Genomic DNA, 22,368 nt, shown 5'->3' on the forward strand with positions numbered 1-22,368 from the left:
TGTATGTAGTTACGCCAATAAACATGTAAGCACACAAATACATTACGGGATGGGTGAATTGAAGCTGGTGGAAGCCTTGCGCCAAGCTGCTAATACCTTGTGGACTGCTGCCTTCCGCTCCAGCCTTCACTAAAACTTATTCGATATTAATCGGAAAAGTTTGCAAACCTTCATTGAATCATTGCGCTTAAGCGCAGGTATTCACAGCTCCATTCGAGCATTATGTGGCAACGTGGCTACTCCCTGTCGCCGCCGGCCCCCCTGCGGCCTGGGGGCGTGTGAGTAAGAACAAAAGTAATTTTGTGGCATTCCGCCGGCTCATCAACTCTTTGGGAATTTCACCGTCAACTCGAGTGATTGATGAAATTCATTGGCGGGCGTCGCTTGTTGTTGTCGTTGTTTGTGTTGCTGCTGCGCGGCCTGTTGTCATTGATTGTGTTGTGACGCGTTGAAGTGTGTTTGGAAATTTCGTTAGCTCAGCTCCCTTGGAACGCGCGAACGCCTTCGCTTTGCGTGTGTGTGGAATCGTACGTTTGTTTGTGTGTGCTTTCGTGGCATAGCGAATCGAACACACACCAGCCGCTGCACGACGCGCATTTCAACTCCCCGCAATTTGATTAAATTCATTTGGATGGAGAGCAATTTCAATCGCTTGCTGCAATTCCAGGGATTACAATTTAAATCTTATGTCAACGCTGACTTTTCGAATTTAATTGAAATACTTGTTCGTGTTAATGCGACCCAAAGCCAGTTAATGATTGCTGATTAATTGCTGGGAAGCATTAAAAGTCCTCGTTCATAATTTATTTTATGTACATGTATATATGTACATAAATAATACTGTATATAGCTGCATACATATACAATATAAATATTCGGAAAGTAACAGATAAATTACCCGATAAGATATTTATGCTCCCCAGTGCATATATAAAAATTTAGATTATTTAGTTAGAACTATTATAGATTATTATTGAGGATTCAAAACATAATCTTCTGCCACAGACCCTGGCTTACAGCAAGCGCCCGCCATGAAGAAAAAACCAAAAGGAATTGTTGGACTTGCACTTGGAAACAGTTTACGTCTTCATCGAAGTACACTAAATCATCAACGGTGCCTATGATTCTTCAGAGTATATGGGATCATATATTCACGAACAAGGGGAAGGTAGAATCTGAAAACCTGCTCCGAATCTATATTCACTATTATACAAATCTTGATTTAGGTTAGGTTAGGTTAGATTGCTGATCGATGATCGCACGTGGACTGGTATATGTAGTGCTTTGTAAAGCCATAGAAAAGAAGAACTCCTATGTTCGGACTTATAGATCACCAAAACGCTTAGTAGCTTAGCAGCTAATACCAATTTGCATAGGCGTTTAATTTTTATTCCCGCCAGTGGGGTGGGATATTGAAGGTATGCGCTCCCAAGTCCTTAAGTCTTGACATCGCAAACACGGGACAGTCAAGAGGGAAGTGTTGAGATGTTTCCACCTCTTCCAAATAGCTTCTGCACTCAGCGACTGGTAAGATTCCCAGCCTTACTGTGTGGATGCCAACAGGGCAACGGCCCACTAAAATCCACAATTAGGAGAAGCTAGTCTTACTTGTGGCAAAGAGATCACTAGATCTCCTGCGATAAAAAATGAGCCAAAAGGATTTTCCGACAGCGCAAGTACTGTCGGTGGCCCAGCGCTGGCCAAGCTTCCGCAAAGCCCAGCTATCTAGTAGTAGAACAGAATATGGAAGAAGGTCGGGAAAACCCACCCGCTCCTGTTCTTTCGATAACGATTCTAAGTGCCTTTCCTTGCTAGCTCATCAGCTTTACAATTTCCTGCGATTCCGCTTTGGACCGGCATATCATAAAGGTACTCGATACTATTGATAGCGAGGTTAGGCACTCCTCGACCAACCCTGAACGCACTGTAAATGAGTTCAAGGCACTTCTCACTTCTCTAAAGGATGCTACACTCCAAAACTGCAGATTTACTGCCCTGGAAGAGACTGCAATAGTCAGGAAGTCTAAAACTGTAGTTGATAAAGAGCGCCAGAGGTAAACCGCTCCAATAATCTTCCCCCCCAAGCTTTGACACATCCGTGAAGAACACCACCCATAGCTCCCTCGTTAATATATGGGCAAAGAAGGAGCCGCCAGCGTTCGGTTTAGCGACTCCTTGAAAATTGATCTAAGGAACGGTGTACTAAAAGAAACACATACACACATATATTTTGGGGCGAGTATTTCCCCCATCTATTGGCTGAGGCATCACTGTCTTTCAACGAAATTAAATCAGAATACTTGTTACTTCGTTAGTTGAATGTTCAAATCAACGTTAGAATAATATTTGCAGAAACTCACTTAGCAGCACACACATGCATACACACGCATAGTTTTGTTGGTAAATATGAATGCTCTCGTGTGTTTGAGCAATGAATTGGCATAAATATAGACCACACATAATAACGGGATGATAAAATCAATGCTGCTGCTTCGGTTTGTTGTTGGCTGCTGCCACCGCAGGCAGACCGACATGCAACCGACACACTCGCATACTAAATATTCTACAAAAGCTTGTTTCTGCAAAGCACAACACACCCACTGACATATGTGTGTAAGTATGTGTAGTCTAGTATTAAATGTACCGATAAATAAGTAGCATTCGTCGAATCCAAAATGTTTGACAGCGACGTGGCGTTTTGTGGCGGCAGAGAGACAGCTTCTAAATGAATATCATTTGCTTATCATTACAAAAGTGACAGCTAATTTGGCAGTTAGGCGGAGTATTTTCTATATGGATATATGCATGTATGTACCTGCTTAGTAAATATTTAATAAATGTTCAATGAAACCCGAGCCAACTCATTTATGGATAATTTTGTTATCTAGTATTCACCTAAACATAAACATTGAAAGTATGTGTCGCGTGGAAGCACTTCACAAGCGAAATAATGGCTCTGAAAGCCTCCTCAAGGAGGCCTGACAAAACTCGGCTGCGACGGCTAAAACCATATTCTATCGAGGTGAAAATTATGAGCGTCCGATTCTTGTATAGGGCAGTTTTAAGCCAAGTCTTTAAGTTGCCACAATGAATGCTGAAGAATTTAAACTCCCTTAATAGTTAAAAATTGCGCCGAAGCATTAATACGCGGAATTCATACTTTTTATTTTACTTTCTTTTTTGTTTCGATTATTTTCAAGTTTTCATTTTTATGTGTTTCACATTTATTAATTTTTTTCATTTTGCCTTAAGAGTGAGTTTTTTCGTGTATAAGGACAAGCACGTATGCCAAAATACACACTGGAGACATTCTGGCCGCATTCGCAATAATATTGACGAGGATTTGCATCGCCGCACCATCGAAAAACCTGTCATACTTATGCTACGTGCGTACTCCTTGCAATGCCTTCTTACTCCGCCGCCACCGCTGCTGGGGCCGCCGCGCCTGCTGTAGTGGCGCACAACACTAGACCGACTGCCAAACCAATAGTTGCCAACAATGCCGCCTTCCCCAAACTTTGGTCGTCCGTGGGATCTTTTTTCGGGGGGCACATCCTCCTCTTTGTTTCTTCCTGCCCCATCTTAGCGGGTCTTTATTTGTGCACCACTCAAGGATGCGGTGTCTGGGGTGCCACAAAAAGTTATTGCTGAATGGCACAAGTTCACACAAAATATTGATAAATATCCACAATTTCGTCTTACCAACCAACTGACGAAGAAGAGCAAACCGTAAGAAACACATTGAAATTCTTTTCAGATGTAATGCCTCACCTTTTATATGCTTCGCGTAGATGTTCGAATAATGATTTGATATTTCCCCGTAGTGCTGTATCTATACGTGCCACTCATCAGTAACGTCTGCTATGCCATTCTCCGAATTCCTCTCATGCGTGCCTTGTTGGTTTATGGCTTTTATATTTTTTACTTTTAATTATAAATTTACTTCAAGAATTTCGTGGTTTGCTTTTAGAATTTTAAATGCCGTGTTTTGAAAGTTTCTAATTTATATTGTTGATATTCTGTTGACTGAAAACACCAGGAATCGAACAAAAAGTTAACTGTATAGTAATAACTGAGACTCGTGTAAACACAACTGAGTCGGAAGTTGTCGCAATCCAATCGAACTGAGACCATTTTGAAGCCACAGAAATTAGTTTTCAAAGGCGCTGAAAATAATAGAAAAAATAAAAAATTATAATAGACAAATAACTTGTATTAAAAGCTGAACTGAGTAGTGGAACTTAGTGATAGGTTAGATGGCTGATCAAAGATCACACGCAGCCTACTATAGGTAGTGCTTTGTGGTGCGATAAAAGGAAGAACTCCAGTGTTCGAACCATAAATTAGCAAAACGCTTAGTAGCCAATACAAATTTGCATGGGCGTTTAATTTCCATTCCCGCTCGCTCGGTGGTATGCCTGAAGGTATGCTCTCCCAGGTGTTTAAGTTTTGACCTCCAAAGTCAAGAAGGAAGTGTTGACTTGTTTCCACCTCATCTTCTTCCATATAGCTTACGGCGTGGACGCCAATAGGGCAATGGTCCTATTCCGCTGTGGCCTGGTGCCTATATCAGTCTTATCACAAAGGCACTCGTTGTTATTGATAGCGAGGTTAGGCACTGTTCGACCAGCCCTGTACACATTGTTAATGAGTTCAAGGCTAGTATCACCGCTCTGGAATCTGAGTGGATGATCACTTATCTGAAGGAGGCTGCTTTCTGGAATAGTAAGTATACTGCCAGCTTAAGACTTACAATCTCGGCCCGGAATACACTGCAATAGGCAGGATGTCTGAATATGGACTCCTCCACCAACTTTCTTCCTAAAGTTTGACCCATTCGTGAAGAAGGCTTAGCTTCTTCCAACCCACAGCTCTCTCGCCGGTATATGGGTAGAGAAAGAGCCGCCAGAGTTCGATTTAGCGACTCCATAATCCCCGTGATCCGGTATAAAGTCTAAGTGAGTGAGTATTTCCAAGTTTCCAATCCCGTTTTCGTTTAGCAACTCACACTCTCTGAGTCTGATGGCAACTTTCGCAGCCATACAGCATCCGACGATGTTCACAGGCAATATGTGCAGGATGGCGTTAAGGGAGTGAACCTTAGGCAACTACACATGCTAATGAACGTCGCCCGTTTAACGCTCTCGAGTTTCTTTGAAAGTGTGATCTTGGCTTAAAGACTCCATAGAATATAATGGATTTCACTATGGTATCGTTGAGCCAGAGGACCGTGTCGTTCGGCCAAAGCAGAGTTATAATAGTTCTCTCATTTGGCTTGAGTAAACTACTTCTGTACAATCGCTTGTTTACTGAATAAATTTGAAAAAATATCAATCAGGTGCCAAGTAGTGTCGTGGACCTCATTCTCATAATAGATCTTGCGCTACCAAAGCATTCATATTTGCACTAAACAATTGTCTGACTTTTGCCAACGGACCGGTTGATTGGTTCGTAGGCTACCACTCAGTCATGTCACCAGTTCCGTTGGGATTCGCAAACAATGTCTGTGGCGTGATTGTTTCTGCCTCATTGCAAACACAAAAACCAACATCCGTTCTTTTTAGCCATTTCTTCAACCACTGACACTACCGTCACACGCCGCTCTCATGTTTAGAGCAACGGCGATGGCAGTGGAATTTCAATTAAATTTAAAAATAAAGCAAATTGCTAATCCACGTGATTGTGTGGATGTATATCCCGAGCTGGAGAAGAACCAAAGGCATAAAAAATCAAAGAACAGAGATAAATGCAGAGCAAAACCTCAGAAAACGAAATCGACATGTGACCGTAGCGAATAACTTGACAGTCATCTAATACTGGAAAAAGTGTCACTTTGACTTGTCTTTATGTCAATTACTGTGGTTTACACTAACCACAGCTACCGGCCAATATAACAACTAGTGAACCAGCTGGCGCGTCAACGCTCTGCCTGTCAGCGCAGTGTGTCATTTAGAGTTTAGGCCGTGTTTGTCGGCCAAGCCGCCCGCACACGGCTATGCTCGAACTTTCATGCACACACAGATGCCGGTGTGGACTGCGAACCGTTTGTGGGCCACTGCAATAGAGCGTATTTGTACCTGGCCCTTGTTGTCTGGCAGGCAGGTTGATTTGTGTCGACATGCCATCGTCTGTTTTTTGCCATTAATAATGATCGACACCTTTTATAAGCGAATTGACTTGCGGCAGCATGTAGTGCTGCTATCAAGAATTTATTGGCATTTTGGGCTGATTGAATTTTCGGTTCCAACTGTGAGTGTAACGAATTCAGCATTATTATTCCCGCAGTAACCCGGCATTGTGGTTCCGGTACGTCAGAGCACAGATTTGGGTTTAACTAACACTTATCTTCCGGGCAGTGTCTTTCTTTGCTTTTTTTGTTGCTGTATAAGTCAAAATATGGCAGAAATTAACTCGAGTGTCATGGAAAGCACAAAGTGTGAATTTACTTATGAGGAAAAGTGCTGATTTGCAGTAGCTCCAAAAGCTTATACTTAAAAAATAAATTTATTATTTCAATCGAACGAAAATGTTGAATGTTTTCTGGCACCAACCTTGAGCTCTAGTTTACACAAATCATGCATTGCCACCAAAACCGTATCCAGCTTGGTCCAACCGCGACAAATTTCTGTTGACTGAAAGGTATGGAAGATAACGGCTATATAAACTTCGATCCTCAAAACATTTCTTGGCTTTTAAAGGACGCTGTGTGCATGTGTTTGACACATCACAATTGCCTATTCCTTTTATTCCTTCATTTTCCGCTTTCAACTCGCTGTGACTCACAAACCGATGATTGTCATTGTCATTACCAATGCCACATGACACATGCCGTAATACCCCATAAGTGTCGTCCTCAGAATCAACTCTTACCACTTCCTGCCTCTAATGCGCTCCACATTTGGTAAATGAGAAATTCAAAGGATTTTAGTTGCTATTGTCTCATTGTGGCTGTGGCTTTTCGCGTTGAGCATTCCACATTTCTCGGCGTCGGCGTTGGCGCGGACTGGGCCGCGGTGGGCCATTGTTTTCGGAATTCCTTATTGTTAAGTATTTTATATTTTTGTTGCAGCTCTTAGAGAGACCGGCCTGTGTTGTTGTGGTCTTAAAGTGTTGCAAATAATTGTTTCATTGCTCGTGAACATTTTACTCTCGTTTTTATTATTCTGCGCTTTTGCTGCCACTTCCATGGGTTGCAATTTAATTTGTTTTTGTTTGTTGTTCTCTTTTTTGTTACCGTTGCCCTCTTTACGCGTGCCTAATTCTCGCTTACTTCTCGGCTTTCCTTGCAAGTCCGTGCTGTAAGTTGAATTGGGTTTCTTGTCTTTGCGCCGACAAAAGTAGCAAAGTGTTGCTTTTGTTGTTATTGTTGCTGTAGCATTTGCTGTCATTGTTTTCAGCTTCTTGTATTTATTATTCCTTTGTTTTCTCAGCCGCCATTGTGCTTTTGCTTTCCTTCATTATTCCAGACTCTTGTTAATGTAGCTGCTACATATATACATGTGTATGTATGTGTGTATGTACGGCGAGGCATTTGAATGTGTCGGCGGCTCTTCTCTGTCCTGCGGTTGTGCATTTCGCAACATTGAAAGGATTGCCCAGAGCGCTGAAATGGGCTGTGTTGGCATTTTTGAGGTATTCAGCTTGTCATTGTTGCCGACGGTGCTTTTGTCTGCTTTTGTTTCTGTTGTAGCAGCAGTTGTTTTCATTACCCCATTACCGTTGTTTACATTTGCCGCTATTCGCTCACAAGCCTCTGGTTTTTTCGTCTTTCTCCTAGCAATTATTATAGTAGCTCGCTGAAATGTTGAGCTTCTAATTTTGAATCACTCAGCATTGAACGCTGAATACCAGAAAAGCCTATTAGGCGCTGAAAGAAGTGGAGGAAGGGACACACTGTGAATTTTAGTTAGTGTTGTGCAGACAAGCAATAAAAGTAAAATTTACTTGAACTTGAAATTTTGACTTTTTGCTGAACATATTTCACTTGAAATGTGGACACCGCTTTCAGTTCGCTTAAAACCTTTCGAATTTCGCAGAACATAACAAATAAACAGTCATCGCATTCGCGTCTTGGGTGACACGTCACTAGACAATTTCTTACGCCTTAGATAATTTCGTCTATCTTGAAACCAGAATCAACGCAGAATCTGTCACCAACAGGTGCTTCCTTTGACTGACTAGGCAATTGAAAAGTAAAGTCCTCTCTCGACGTACAAAGACCAAACTCTATAAGACCGTCATTATTCCGTACTGTTATATGATGCGGAGGAATGGAAAATGACAGCACCTGATGAACCAACTTTAGTAGTGTTAGAGAGAGAGGTTTTGCAGACGATTTATCGTCCTTAAAAATTGGCAGCGGCGGGTATCACAGTCTATGGAACGATGCGCTGTGCGAGATTTACGGCGGCATTGACATAGTTCAGTGAATCAAAGTCTCACCAGCTCCACTCCAGCTTTGAATGTTTTTGATTCAGTACCCGTGGAATCTGAAAAAGAGGAAGATATCCACTACGCTGGAGAGATCAGATGGAAAAGGACCTGGCTACATTTGTATCTCGAATTAGCGCAAAAAAATTGTGTAGGAGCTGCATTAAGTAATAGTCCGAAGGAGCCAAATCTAGAGAATGTGCTGAGTGTGATAGCATATCCCATTCAAGCTGCAAGAACTTTTGTCGAGTCATCAAACTTCGTAAAACACTACACCTTCTCTGTTGATCAATACTGGCAATTTCTGTCGTATCTTCGGCTGCGAAAAAATTCAATAAGATCACCTGATGCCACCAAACGAAAATACTGAGTGAACGACCCAATAGAAGGCTTTAACCAATTAGATGTTCGAGTGCAAATTAGCTAAGGAAACCAAACGTAGAAACATCTATCGTTTTAATTTTTAGTTTATTTAATGAAAAATTAAATTAAATGAAATTAAAATAATTTGTATATATATACATTCATATTAAATGATTTATTATATATATAATCACAGCTGTCCATCTGAAGCAACCCTTATTCTCCGATCTTGAGAATATTAGCTTTGAAGATATAAACTTGGGATTAAAAAAATAACAAAGGAATATGACCACTGTCTAAGACGCTTGCCACGTCAATTGAATGACCTTCACCTTAATCACTCCAGGTAACGGGTTTTTCAATAAGGACTCTACAAAGGGAGACGGATAGAGTCAGCAAACGACGCTATATTTTTCCACTTCTTTCTTTTCAGTAAAGTTTGTCATTTCATCATGAAAAGATATATGATCCAACAACGAGTCGAAATTCTTAAAATGTACTACCGAAATTCGGAGTCAGTGACCTCAACAGTAAGTCCATAGATCCTGTGAAATTAACAATTGAATGTCTAGTTGAGTCCGCAGACACAGTAAAAAAATATTCACGTGCCACTGAGACAAAGAAGTGGCGGTAATGTCAAGAATATAGCGCATCAATTGAGGTGAGGAAGACCCAAATCAGTCCTTCACACGTCGTTCTCAAGCGTTGAGCATCTCTGTGACGTCGTTGAGTCAAATTTTGCGAAAACATCTTGGTCTACAACCTTGCAAGATCAAATTGACGCAAGAACTGAAGCCGCTTGACCACCAGAACCATCGTATGTCCATGAAGTGGGCTGAGCAACAACTTGAAAACGATCGGGATTTTCATTGAAAAATCATTTTCAGCGATTAGGCCTACTTCTGGCTGAATGGCTTCGTCAATAAACTAAATATGCGATCCCCACGTACTCAATGCCTCACCATTGCATCCCGAAAAAATTACGGTTTAGTGCGGTTTATGGGCCGGCGGAGTCATTGGGCCGTCCTTCTTCCGTGATGATCAAGACCGACATGTTACTGTGAATGGAAATGGCTACCGCTCAATGATAACCGAATATTTTTGGCCTGAAATTGGATGATATGGACTTGCACAATATGTGGCTCCAACAGGACGGCGCCACAAGCCACACAGAGAATGTCACAATCGATTTATTAAAAACCGCCTAGGTCGTGCGATTTGATGCCATTAGACTATTTTCTCTGGGACTACGACAGGTCTATTGTCTATGCCAACAAGCCAGCGGCGATTGATGAACTTCCTACGAATATCGAATCTGAAATTGAACGTGTATTTGCCGATTTGTGCTTGAAAACCGTCGAAAATTGGATTCAGCGTCTGGACTTCTGCAGGCGTGCCCATGGTAGCCATTGTACTTGTACTTTCACATGAGTAAAGAATTTCATTGATATCCCAAACGACACTTTTGTAGCTCTCTTATTGAATACCCGGTTAGTAGATGCTGTGAACGTCAAATATACACGGACGGTAGGCAACAAAAATTGCAGAGATATCTCAACGTAACCGCGTGTGGGGTATAAATGTTTGTGGGCACCCATCGGCGGCACTTGGCCGGAATTCGCGCGTATAATTTTAAACCAGCGAATCTATTTTGTTCTTCTATTTCGGCGTGAAAATATATAAAATTGTCTACACGGCCACTAGCGCACACACACATGTACATTAATACGAGTACATGGCTCTATATACTTGTACATATGTATGCGTGTAGGTGTGTGCGCTGGGCACATATGTAGTTATATGACTTTGGTGCAAAGCGATTTTGAATTTTTCACCTCAGCCAAGTCGAAAATTAACACAGAAAAATTCATGGAATGGTCTACTTGGAAACACACTCGCACACACCCACACACATTCGCAGTTTTTCATTATGTGCGCAATCAAATTATATTTTTATATCTGGCAGTGAGTAAATTTAGAAATGCGAACATTTTATAAGATTATTTGAGCATCTAGTATATTTATTCGCCGAGTATCTGATTTTTAATGCGTTTGCTTGCCAAAGTATTGTTGTTTTAATGGCGCTGGCATTTTTATCTTCGCATTTTTTTTCGTTCTTTTTTTTTTTTGTTGTGTTTATTTTGCTACCCACTTGGCACTTAGTCGCTCGGCCGCTGAAGTGCTGCAGATTGGCGCACAGAGTGTGGAAGCCGTTGATGCCACATCGTAGTCACCTCGTCGTGCTAACGGAAGTAAGTGAATGAGTGAGTGCATTTCGCGCAAGCAGCAAATAGTAATTGTAAAAATAGAAATAAAACTAAAAGCAAAAACAAAACGAAACCGAAAACGAAAGAAAACAATGACAGCGTGTTAAAGGCCAAGCGAACACTTAATATCACATTCAAATTAAGCCAATCTAATAAAAGTTGATCCTCAACGCAAAAAAACAAACGAGATAAATCAAATAGATTTAATTAATTTTAAAGAATCTTTAAAGCAGAGCCAAACTGCTACTAAAAATGAAATATTTGTGCAAGTGTGCTGTGCGCCAACGCAGGCGAGTGACTGACACCGTGACAGCGAGTGACAGCGGACCGCTTGGCCAAGTTGCATGGCCAGTGACAAAAATGGCATACGCCGCTGAAAATAGCAATATATGTACATATGTATATATGTATATGTAATGTTTGATTTCGAGTGCGCGTGCTTTCTCAGTCTCATAAAGAAATCTAGTCGGACTTCAACAGCAGCAAGAAAAGAGTTTTCGTCGATATCTCATTGGCATTATCTATACTATGAAAAGGCGAGTTTTCGAACAATTTTGAAGCCTCTTTGTAGTTCCTCCAGTGAAGCACACTATTGTGCAAATAAGCGCAGCCAAAAATGTTGCTTCACACTTCGCCTCCTCACATTTCTGACGCCCACCGCAGTCTTTCCACGAGCATGGCTAATAATGCAATTAAAATTTCTTTCCTAATATTCAAAAATTTCTTCACAAAACCATTCCAATTTATAACAATTGTTTTTTTTCGGCATAATTGCTTTGAACATGCGAAACCGCAAGCCGATTCCAGCAGCGCTAAACTCAGAAACAATCAATTTATACAGAAAATAATTTCGAAAACAGGGTGCAACAAATGAAAGCAATGCATTGGCACAGTTTTGTGTTCGATATACATATCTTCTCTCGGTATATCCACAGATGCGACCATAGCAATATACCCAATATACATACATACATATATAGTATATAGATATACGCTTCATTTTTCGAGTATACGGCTGCCGGCAAATGGGTGTGTGTTCATATGTCACATGCTGTTATTTTTTCCAATATTTAATCCAAATGTAATACCTCTGATAGCATCAATACTTTCGTTCGCATTGTTGTGGAATCGGTTTTTTATTTTTAATACACGCACCGAGCTCAATATGTGCGCTCTCAGCAACTATGTCCAACTGTGGCGGCATCGTCACTCGCTGCGAACCCACATGGCGCATGCATCGGCTGCGGGGTGAAATGAACTGAGGATTTGTGGATTTGCCCAGCAAAAAAAAAAAAAGAATTACTTATTTATGAATAAAGCAACAACAAATGCAGTGAGCCAGTGCAACCTATGTACGTCGTAGTCCATCTCGGCGTTGACAAAATGAACCACTTGAATATTTTCAGTACTGATTTTGGAATGAATACCAGCACGCGGCGATTTGTACCACCAGTTGGATTAAGCTTGAATTCCAACTAATAAAACAAAGGTGGGTACACAATCCGGACATTTATTTATTATTTTTATTGCGAATTTTATTCGATATTTTCTACTTTCCAAACAATTCGAAAACTTTCAACGGAACTCGCCTTCTCACAAGTTTTAAGGAACACCAGTTTTAAGGGCTAATAATCGAGAACTAAGGAAATGTCTGCATCGTTTCCACAAAGATATTAGAAAATTCTTTCATAAGCTTCATGGACACAATGAGCTCTTAGCTCGAAGTACTAAGTATTTATTGCGAATTTTGTCATTAATTAAATCACAAAAGCAGTTAGTATATGAAATCCACTACACCGCGCGTCCAGTAAAGGGTATTTATAAGGCAGATACTTCCTGGGAGCTTCTATTCACCCAGTCAATACACAAAACTCCATACCGTCAGAACTTTCTTTTGGTCATGACTCAGTACGCCATGAATGCAGTTAATTAGCTCCACTAAAAATATATCGAAAACTCGAATAAGTCGAATAACCCGAGCTATTAATACCCAATTTAGACAAAACTTTCAATAAATCACCTCATTGGCGCACTATCTGTGACATCTATTGCTGACTACGGCTGAAGTAACAAAAACAGCTATGTATGTATGTGTTTAGTTCGATCAGCTGACTACACAAAGTGCGAAGTTTCATTCACCTCATTCCCGCCATAACAGGAAATGCAAACTTAGGAAAATTGTTGGTGTTGATGCAATTATCGTTCAACTACAGCAGCATCATCTGGCCACTTGACGTGGAAGCAAACAAATTAAAAGCTGTGAAAACATACTCGCAATTGCACACACGTCCACGAGAAGCTGTTCTTTTTATACACTTGCAACATGTTGCTACAGAGTATAATAATTTTGTTCACTAATCGAGTTAGATATAGGGTTATATACACACATATAAATGATCAGGATGAAGTGACGAGTTGAAATCCGGATGACTGTTTGTCCATCCGTCTGTATATTGAAATATCTTGAGGAGCCGAAATCCTAAATTAAGATATAAAACTCTAATTTAATACAGGTGATCACAATAGCAAGAAGCAGCTATGGGCAAAAAATGTTGAAAACATAGGCGAGGGGCAGCCGTTTAATAAGTTTAATGTACATATTAATTAGACGATAGGAGTGACGCCGCCTAGTTTTTGGTGAAATATCTCGAAATCCGCCCAACTGATATCGACTAAATTTAGTATGTGACATTCTTCTCATTTTCCTACGCCACAGTGGGAGAATTGTCGAAATCGGACCACAACCACGACTACTTCTCATACGAGTATAGCACAATTTTAAATTTCTTTTGATTATGTCACTTTCCGGTAAACAAATCAAGAAGCAATTAATAGTTATAACGGGCAAAAACTTTTGCATGAATAATCCCTTTGAAGTATGTATGCCACTTTATGACCAAAAAGGTTCCCAATCCAACTAAAACTGTTTAAGCCCCTAGGTACCGATTATGGTTCGACTATACCGGTCAATGTGCGAAATTCAGGAATAATATTTTCCTGTTAATGGCATGTCTTTGTGTCAAAAATGGGTTGAAGCATGTAAATAGTTTCCTTAGCTCTCATATATGTACTAAAAACAACAATTTTCGAACTCCCAGGTGATTTTATAATACTTCATATATCGGTCAATGAAAATGAGAGAGCGTGTTTTACTCATAACAGTTTATGTTTGTGCCTAAAATAGATAAAGTCGGCTGAACACTTGACCTAGCCTCCATATTACTAACAACCCTATCTATCATTACCTTAACGAAACCCAGTAAACATTTTATTAGTATGTGACATATACCATATGTTTTGGCAAAATTACATAAAATCACGTCAATACGAAGGCTGCTATATATATTTCTGGCCTAATAATGAAATTAGGCATATTTATCAAAGAAATGTTTTTTTCTTTTTTTTTCGTTGGATTTGGCTCGTCTTGGAAGACCCACACGGTCGATTGCTGTTTTGTTTCGGGCTCATACGCATAGTTCCACGATTCGTCACCTGTGACGACCTTATAAACGTCTTTTGAAGCACCGCGATCGTATTTTTTCAGCATTTCTTTACACCAATCCACACGAGTCTTTTTTTGAGCGATTGTCAAATTGGCCGGGATCCAACGAGAACAAGCCTTTTTTACGGCCAGGTGTTTATGTAATATCGAATGTATGCTGGTGGGAGAAATGCATAGGCATGCCTCTATCTGAAGGTATGTTACATGCATTATCAGTTCACGTACGGCATCGATGTTTTCTGGCACAACGGCTGTTTTTGGACGACCTTCACGGAATTCGTCTTTGAGCGAGCGTCGGCGACGTTTGAATTCGTTGTATCAGTTTTTCACAGTGCTATAGGATGGTGCTTCATAGCCTTACAAAGATTTTAGTTCATCGATGCACTCTTGTCGTGATAATCCACGTCGAGAGTTGTGAAAAATGATCGCACGAAAATGTTCACGAGTTAATTCCATTTTTTGGCCGAGATGAATTTTTTAATTCCATGTAAATAAAACAATTCACGATTAAATGGCAAAAGTTCTGAGTGATGTTATGCTGAAAAATGTCAAACTTTCCAATGGAAATGTCAGATTGCACCTGCAACACTTAATGTTGCCTAGTCCAGAAATATGTATAGCAGCTTATGTACCACCGCCAATTCCCATTCAACTTATATTTTGATACAAAATTTTTATTTTTTTATTAAAACTTTTATTTACTTTTCGTTTTCGCAAAGTATGAGATTGAAAATATTTAACGACTTCGTAGAGCATTCAATTTCTTACAAAATATGTATGTACATGTCTGTATGAAACGAGAATTTTTCTTGGAAGCGAGATTTCCCTCTGAAAATAATACAAAAATAGAAAACTATAAGACTTCCCGATAAAATTAAGAGCTCATACTAGGAGAGACTTTCTTAGAGATATCTAGGAACCTATTTTACTGAGTACTCAGCTTAAAAAATATTTGTTTTTTGACCCACTATATTATACACATATATGTATGTATGTATGTATGATATAATATCATATTTTCAATTTTTCTAAAAAAAGTTTGAAATATTAAACCAAAAGTTTTTAAATAATAACTTTAAAGCTCTCACAAACATAACTTCACACATACATGAGTAAAAGGAAAATGAAAATAGCAGCGGCTTACACAGGCAAAAGTGACAACCGTTACTGTGCCTATGCATCAGCACACATCATATACCGTTATATCATGGCACATCAAGAGGAACGCATCGTACGCAGTCATGCGTGTCACGAGGGAACGAAAAACCCCCACTGGCAAATGATGATGTTACGATGATGATATTTACGTACACTTACACGCACAGACATACAAACATATACAAATACTAAAATACATACATATATTTGCACATAAACATTTCGTCATGCATATCGATCATTTTTATGAGATCGTTCGTCGCAGCGCCCCACAAAGTAGCTAGCTGGGAAAACTTAAAGCTTCGGAGCAAAATGCATCTGCAGCAAAAATTTTACACAAAATCACACAATACAAACTACATAAATGGCACTATTTGACAATATGAAGCAGTAATAATAGGATATATTGATGGCAGAGTTTTACTTTCGCCAAATAACTTTTTGGAAATGCTACACGTTTTCTCGTGCTTACACATGCACATATGTAAGTATATATGTATAGTATATATTCATATGAACTTATTCCGGTTGCCTTCAGCCAGTCTCCTGCAGGAGTGGTGCGCATTTCCGCCTTCACACTCGGCTTAACTTTATAACTGAGGTAATGCGCGTAAACTGTGATAGCAGAGCAACAAGCGAACTCGTGATGACAATCACAAGCAATGTACACAAACAACAACAGCAATAAGTCGGAAAAGTCATAACACAGCACAGTAATACAAATCTGCATATTCTTATCTAGAAGTTAAGTTAAAAATCGCCTCGCCTTTGTTTGGCTGTCACTTTAAGCTGCGTCTGCTGGCTCTTTGCAATTGGGTTCCCTTAAGTTCAAGCCCTGATCTAATAGCCTAGTATAATCTAATTAGAAGTTCTGATAGACTTATGATGAAAATAAATATTATATTCGGCAAATTAATATACTTAATTGAAGTTGCGCCAATCTCGCTACGAGCTCTTTACGAGTACTTCGCGAGTATTTTTTGTTCACAATCGCGTTTTCAAATTTGAATTTATTACACAACACTTTCTGCGCAGCCAAGTTTAAGCAATCGCTTGCACCTGGAAACACAAATCACCGCCAAGTCATTCGTCATTCTTAGAATAAGTAGAATATTGTTGCCGAAAGAGCTGGAATTTGGCGGCGGCTGGGGTGGAGCCGCTGCCAGCTGTTGCTTATGCAAATGTTGTTGCCGCTGTCGGCTTTAATATTTCGCTTATGTACATACATATGCACATATATGTTTGTATAAATATGAGCATATGCCTTTGAGCTCCATAAGTAGCGTCTGGAGCACACGAGTTAAAAGCTTTAAAGATTATGAGTTCTTATTTGTCTGAGGCTTGCATTGTCTTTTATCATTTTTAAATTTTCTCCTCGAGAGTTGTGTAACAGTTACGATGACGCGGTAGGCATATACGTTCCTTAAGCTTGAAATTGATTATGTTAAGGTATTTTGCCTTTTGTTAAATTTTTGCAATTCATCATATTTGATCGTAAGTACTTGCTGGCCAGAGGAGAGAGGGCGAGTGAGGGGAGGCTGTGTAAAGCTCCATATTAATTGAAAAAGTTGTGCAGCAGCGATTGAGTATAATCTTCACAGAGAATGTAGAAATGCGAATTCTCCTTTGCATAACTTCAAAAAAAATCTGCTCGAGACTGCCTTATGAAAAGCTTTAAAAGCCAATGCACAGCAGAGCCTTGAAAATGCGCTTTAAAATACTTATTATTGAAAAAAAAATGTATAATCTTAATTTTTGGTCCGACTTATGTTGCGTGTACATTTAAGTAACGAAGAACTCACATATGCTTAGGTCACAGTGCCCAAAATATGAGAAATATGAAAACTTACGTTTGTTTTCTTTTTTTTACTCAAATGTGGTTCTTAAAGAAGTAGAAGTCAAATAGTTTCACCAGTACGTCACATAGACGTGCATAAGTACGTCCGTGGCTTCGACGCCAGTTGCGGCTGCTTGGGCAATTATTTAAATTGCGGTACCATTGGGAAGCTCGCTCGCCTTCACATGAAAGTAATGTCGGCGGCTTTTCGCCTTTCAATCGTGCAGCGCCGGCGGCTAAGCAAAGAGCTGATTGTGAGAAAGTTTTGTACTGTGTCCGTTACGCGATTTTTGGGTGCTGTTGCAAGGCGTTGACTGCCATTTTCAGCTTATTTACAAGCATTACAATTAAGGCTATGGCAAAACATGGAGGCCGCACACTAAAATAGCCATGAAAAATCCAATATTCCTCATGCATACTAACGAGCTGTTGCCCCTATTTATTTTTATTCTTCGCTGTAGTTGATTTAGAAGACCGAAAAACAACCCCTGTTGGAAATCCAAGCCTACAAGGTTTGTGGCGGCAACAATATTTACAAAGGCGTATATGCACAGTCAGCGATTTTTTTACAAATTGAAGGCCATAAAGTGCTTTGTATCTTTATTTTCAGTTTGCAGTGAGCTAGCAAGGAAAGGCAGCCTAGAAATAGGTGTGCTTTGCGAAAGCTTGGTCTACACGGGAACACAGTCGGTAAAGACAAAAACCTTTTGGCCGAAAATCGATCACAAGAGATCTAGTAACCTGTTTTCCCTCAGTAAGGCTAGCCTCTTCCTAGTTGTGGGTCTTTTAACGTATATTGCCCTATTGGCGTTCACGCAGTAAGGCTTGGAATCCTATCAGACGCCATCCACGGAAGTTATATGGAAGAAAATGAGGTGGAAACAAGTCAACACTTCCTTCTTGACAGTCCCGCCTTTGCGAGGTCAAGACTTAAACAATTGGGTGCGCATACCTTTAGACATCCCACCTGCGCAAATTTGAATAAGCTACTAAGCGGTTTGCTAATTTCTTCGAACTATAACACTGGGGTTCTTCTTTTCTATGGCAACACAAAGGACCACATATGGTATTGCACGTGCGATCTTTGATCAGCCATTTAACCTAACGTAACACAAACTTAATGTGTAGACCAAGTGTTAGATTTCCAGTAGGCATTACCATTACATTTCTGATCAAGCTATAATCATATTCCTAAGGCACTGCAGAAAGGCTGACGAACCAACAGAGCGCCAAGCCACGCGGCTGGAATCGCTTACATATAATATATTTGTATGTGCAACCCATACACACATAAACAATTCTTAAAGAGGCCTTTTCGACTTTGACTTGAGTTTGGCTGCGCGTAAGCCAAGAAGCCAAGACCATATTTTGGTAACTCAGAGCAAACTTAAATATTTTACCATATTATTACGCTCAAGAAAATAGCAGCGGTCGCCAATTCAGCGCTTTCAGTATACATATGTTTTTTCATTTTACTCAGATTAAGATTTCAAAAAACCATTTAACCTTTAATAACAACAAAGCGTGTAAAAATTTCGCTCAGCAGGCTACGGACGTTGAAAACCAAAAGACGCTTCTATTTTTTCTGCCAGCACTTTAATTTGTTAGCAATGTTTGCCGCACCCCACTTGCCACATTTTATTGACACTTCCCCCCGGACTTTGGCCACCAACGGCGGACCCTTAGCCATCATTCGGCTGCCAGAGTAATTTTTGCCCCAGGGAAGTCATTGTTAGTTGCCACATAAATGAGCTGGTGGCATGTATGTGTGTGTGCCTAGAGAGCAAATAACAACAAATCATGCGAGTATGTGCACATTATGCTCGTAACAGCCACCTAAGCAATAGCGGCAGTTGGTATACGGCTACAGCAATACAAACAAGCATAACATATAAACAGAAACATAAAAGCCGGGACACTTTTGGCGCTGGCAATCTCAGCAGGAAAATCTTCACAAATACAATCGTAACTTTCGACGCTTTTTTCAACAGAAATCACGCAACAAAAACAACTGTCCATTACGACGGCTTTCGACCGCTTGCCACTCACCTCGGCTCCGCTCGGTCTCCGCATACGCGAAAGGGATTTGTCTTTTGCCGACGGCTAAGCTTTTTTCGTAGACAACTTGCTTGCTTCTTGTGAGCCCAATGTAGCCCGGTCCCGCTGAGACACATAATGTAGTGTTGTTGTAATCTTACGCCATCATAAAGGCAAACCGTGGAGAATTTAACGAGAAATACAATGAATTCCAAATATGTATTTAGCAGTGGCACCTACCCAATAAAACTTTAATGTTGCCTCGCGTGGAGTCACTTCCATACTTCTCTCGTTCCGTGCAATCCACAAAGCAACTGAAATCGGAAGCGTTTTAATTACACAGCACAGCTTTTTTTCTTGTTGTCTGCGTGTACTGTCCATCGTTTGTGTGTCGTGTCCACGTCCATTTCCCAATTTATATTCGCATTTTTTATATTTTCCCGTTTCCTGCTCTTCTCCGCATTCACATTCCTTCGCAATGTGGCGGTTGCAACCGCGGCGGATAACTGTGTACATGACTCGTCGTCGTATGTCGGCATGTGCCGATGCTTAATATCGAATGGGTCCACGGTCGAATGGCCGAGTGGTACACACATTAGCACAATTTGTTGCCAATATCTCAACAGCCGTGACGCTAAGCCAGCCGGCATGCTAACCAGAGTTCTCACCAGCCTTTGTCTAAGGCCTCAGCTTTGCCTACAATAAGCCATAACATTTTATGGGATTAACTTTACACTACATAAATTTCGTTGTCGCAAAATAAAATTAGCCTTCAAGCGGCGTCTAATCGTCCACGAAGTAGATGATGACTGCCATGGCGGAGAGAACACGTTATGTGAGAGTGTGCTGTGATGTGGGCCGCCAGCGCTTACAGTGCATATTTCGGTAAGCGATATTTTGGCGGAAAGTCAGGCTGCATTAGTTTGGTTTAAAATATTCTGTTACTTGATATTCGTTTGTTGGCAGTTATTTATATAGCAAGCATAAAAGATTGAGTCCTGAATGCTGGAAAGGGTTTGAAAATAATCAATTGACGAGAACTATCCTGTCCTTTATCGCATCTCACAATTTTCTCAAGCTCAAAAAGCCAACTAGACAACTTGACAATCAATAACTTTATTTCAAAGAAAATATTTCTGCAACATTTCCGACGATGTCTGCCGATTGGAGTCTATATATTCATGTTAAAATATACGAAAGCTCAACCCAGCTGAAGCAAGAGCTGAAGCACAGTCAGCTGGAAAACCAGTGTTAATTACCGAAATAAATCCCGCCCAATTAACAAATTTATGCAAGGTCCCAAAGTGTGAACTCAACCGTTGAAACGCCGATTACAGTCATTGACTATTATTGCCAATGTTATCACCACCTCACCATCTCATCCCCTCCAACACTCACACTCGCAGCTATACTAATATTAGTATTGCCTTGCTGATGGACGCAATAATTGCGACTTGAGCCATAAGAGGCTAGTCCGTTCACCTCGCCAGCTCACCCCGTCAGCTGTCAAAGGTAAATTGTGTTCATTAATCACATAACAAATTGAATCAATCAAAGCAACAAAGGGCTTAAATTCAACAAAAACAACAACAGCAACAGCAGAATGCCCAATTCAAATACAAGCTGAAGCTGCTGAAGAGAACAAAAGGCAATAACACAAAAAAGAGCGAACGCGGGCTTTGAAGTGCTGCTTTCGCCAACTTAACGCCGAAATTGATGGCAGTTTCTGCTGTCTCATTCGGAAATTGTTTTTGTATCAAATCTTAACTTTTCTCTTACACTCAGTTGTAATTTCTTCAAACACCTTCGCGCAGTTACCCAGGCAATAATTATTTATGCCGCTACCGCTAAGGTGAATTGACTGAAAAACTAAGGAATTATGCTTCTTAGACTCATTCAAAATACATGAATAAATACTATAATCTTCACAACTGGAATCCATCTTCTACTTCTTTATTGGCGTAGACACTGCTTATGCAGTTATAGCCAAGTTTACAACAGCGCGACAGTTGTTCTTCCTTTTCGTTGCTTGGCACCAATTGGATATTTCAAGCCTTCCACGTCCTTCTCCACTTGATCTGAAAGTCTTCCTCTGCTTCTCTCGGTGGGTACTGCTTGGAATACTTTCAGAGTTGTAGAGTTTTCGTCCGTTTGGATGACATGACTTAGGCAGCATCTGCGCTATCTCTTAATTCGCTGAACTATGTCAATGTCATCGTATATCTCGTAGAGCTCATCGTTCCATCGTCTGCGGTGTTTGCGGTGGCCAATGCGCAAAGGACTGTAAATCTTCTACAGAATCTTTCTCTCGAAAACTTGTAACATCGCCCCTCAAATGTTGTCATCGTCTACACCTCTGCACCATATAACAGAACAGGAATAATGAATGATTTATAGAGTTTGGTTTTCGTTCGGCAATAGAAGACTTTACTTCTCAATTACCTACTCAGTCCAAAGTAGCACCAGTTGGCAAGAGTTATTCTTCATTGGATTTACCTCCTCGTCTCAATCCTTGTCCGTCCATCGCACTGCTTGGACAGCGGTGATGTCAGCCTTTATTTTTACGCGGACATCTACAAGCTGGGCAGCGGCACCTTCCCAATTAAAAGACCGGACATTCTAGGTGTAATCCCTTAAATTGTAATCCTTAAAGCGTTTGCCATGGTCGTCATCAAAAGGAGGTCTCTGGCTGTTGCTTGCTTTTCATTGGAGGCGTTTTATACGTTGCGAGTACCAAACCCAGCGCACAACCCTGCGGAGGGATGGTTCGCCTT

At 40.5% G+C, this 22,368-nt stretch overlaps 1 protein-coding gene and 1 long non-coding RNA gene across 2 annotated transcripts in view; one reads left to right on the forward strand and one right to left on the reverse strand.

Moving 5' to 3' along the window:
- Nucleotides 1-3,147: 3,147 nt before the first annotated feature.
- LOC105231319 (uncharacterized) lies at nt 3,148-4,144 on the reverse strand. The gene is made up of 2 exons (XR_852784.3): nt 3,772-4,144; nt 3,148-3,709 (listed from the first exon to the last, which is right to left on the reverse strand). It is a non-coding gene; the product is annotated as an uncharacterized LOC105231319 (long non-coding RNA).
- Nucleotides 4,145-10,912: 6,768 nt separating this feature from the next.
- The window catches only part of LOC105231469 (uncharacterized), a 165,686-nt gene continuing 154,230 nt past the window's right edge, over nt 10,913-22,368 (forward strand). Inside the window, exon 1 of the mRNA XM_049458388.1 lies at nt 10,913-11,045. The gene's annotated coding sequence lies outside the window, so the exon portion shown is untranslated. The remainder of the gene's footprint in view (nt 11,046-22,368) is intronic.

This window comes from Bactrocera dorsalis, chromosome 5, assembly GCF_023373825.1.
Source record: "Bactrocera dorsalis isolate Fly_Bdor chromosome 5, ASM2337382v1, whole genome shotgun sequence".
NCBI classification, from domain to species: domain Eukaryota; kingdom Metazoa; phylum Arthropoda; class Insecta; order Diptera; family Tephritidae; genus Bactrocera; species Bactrocera dorsalis.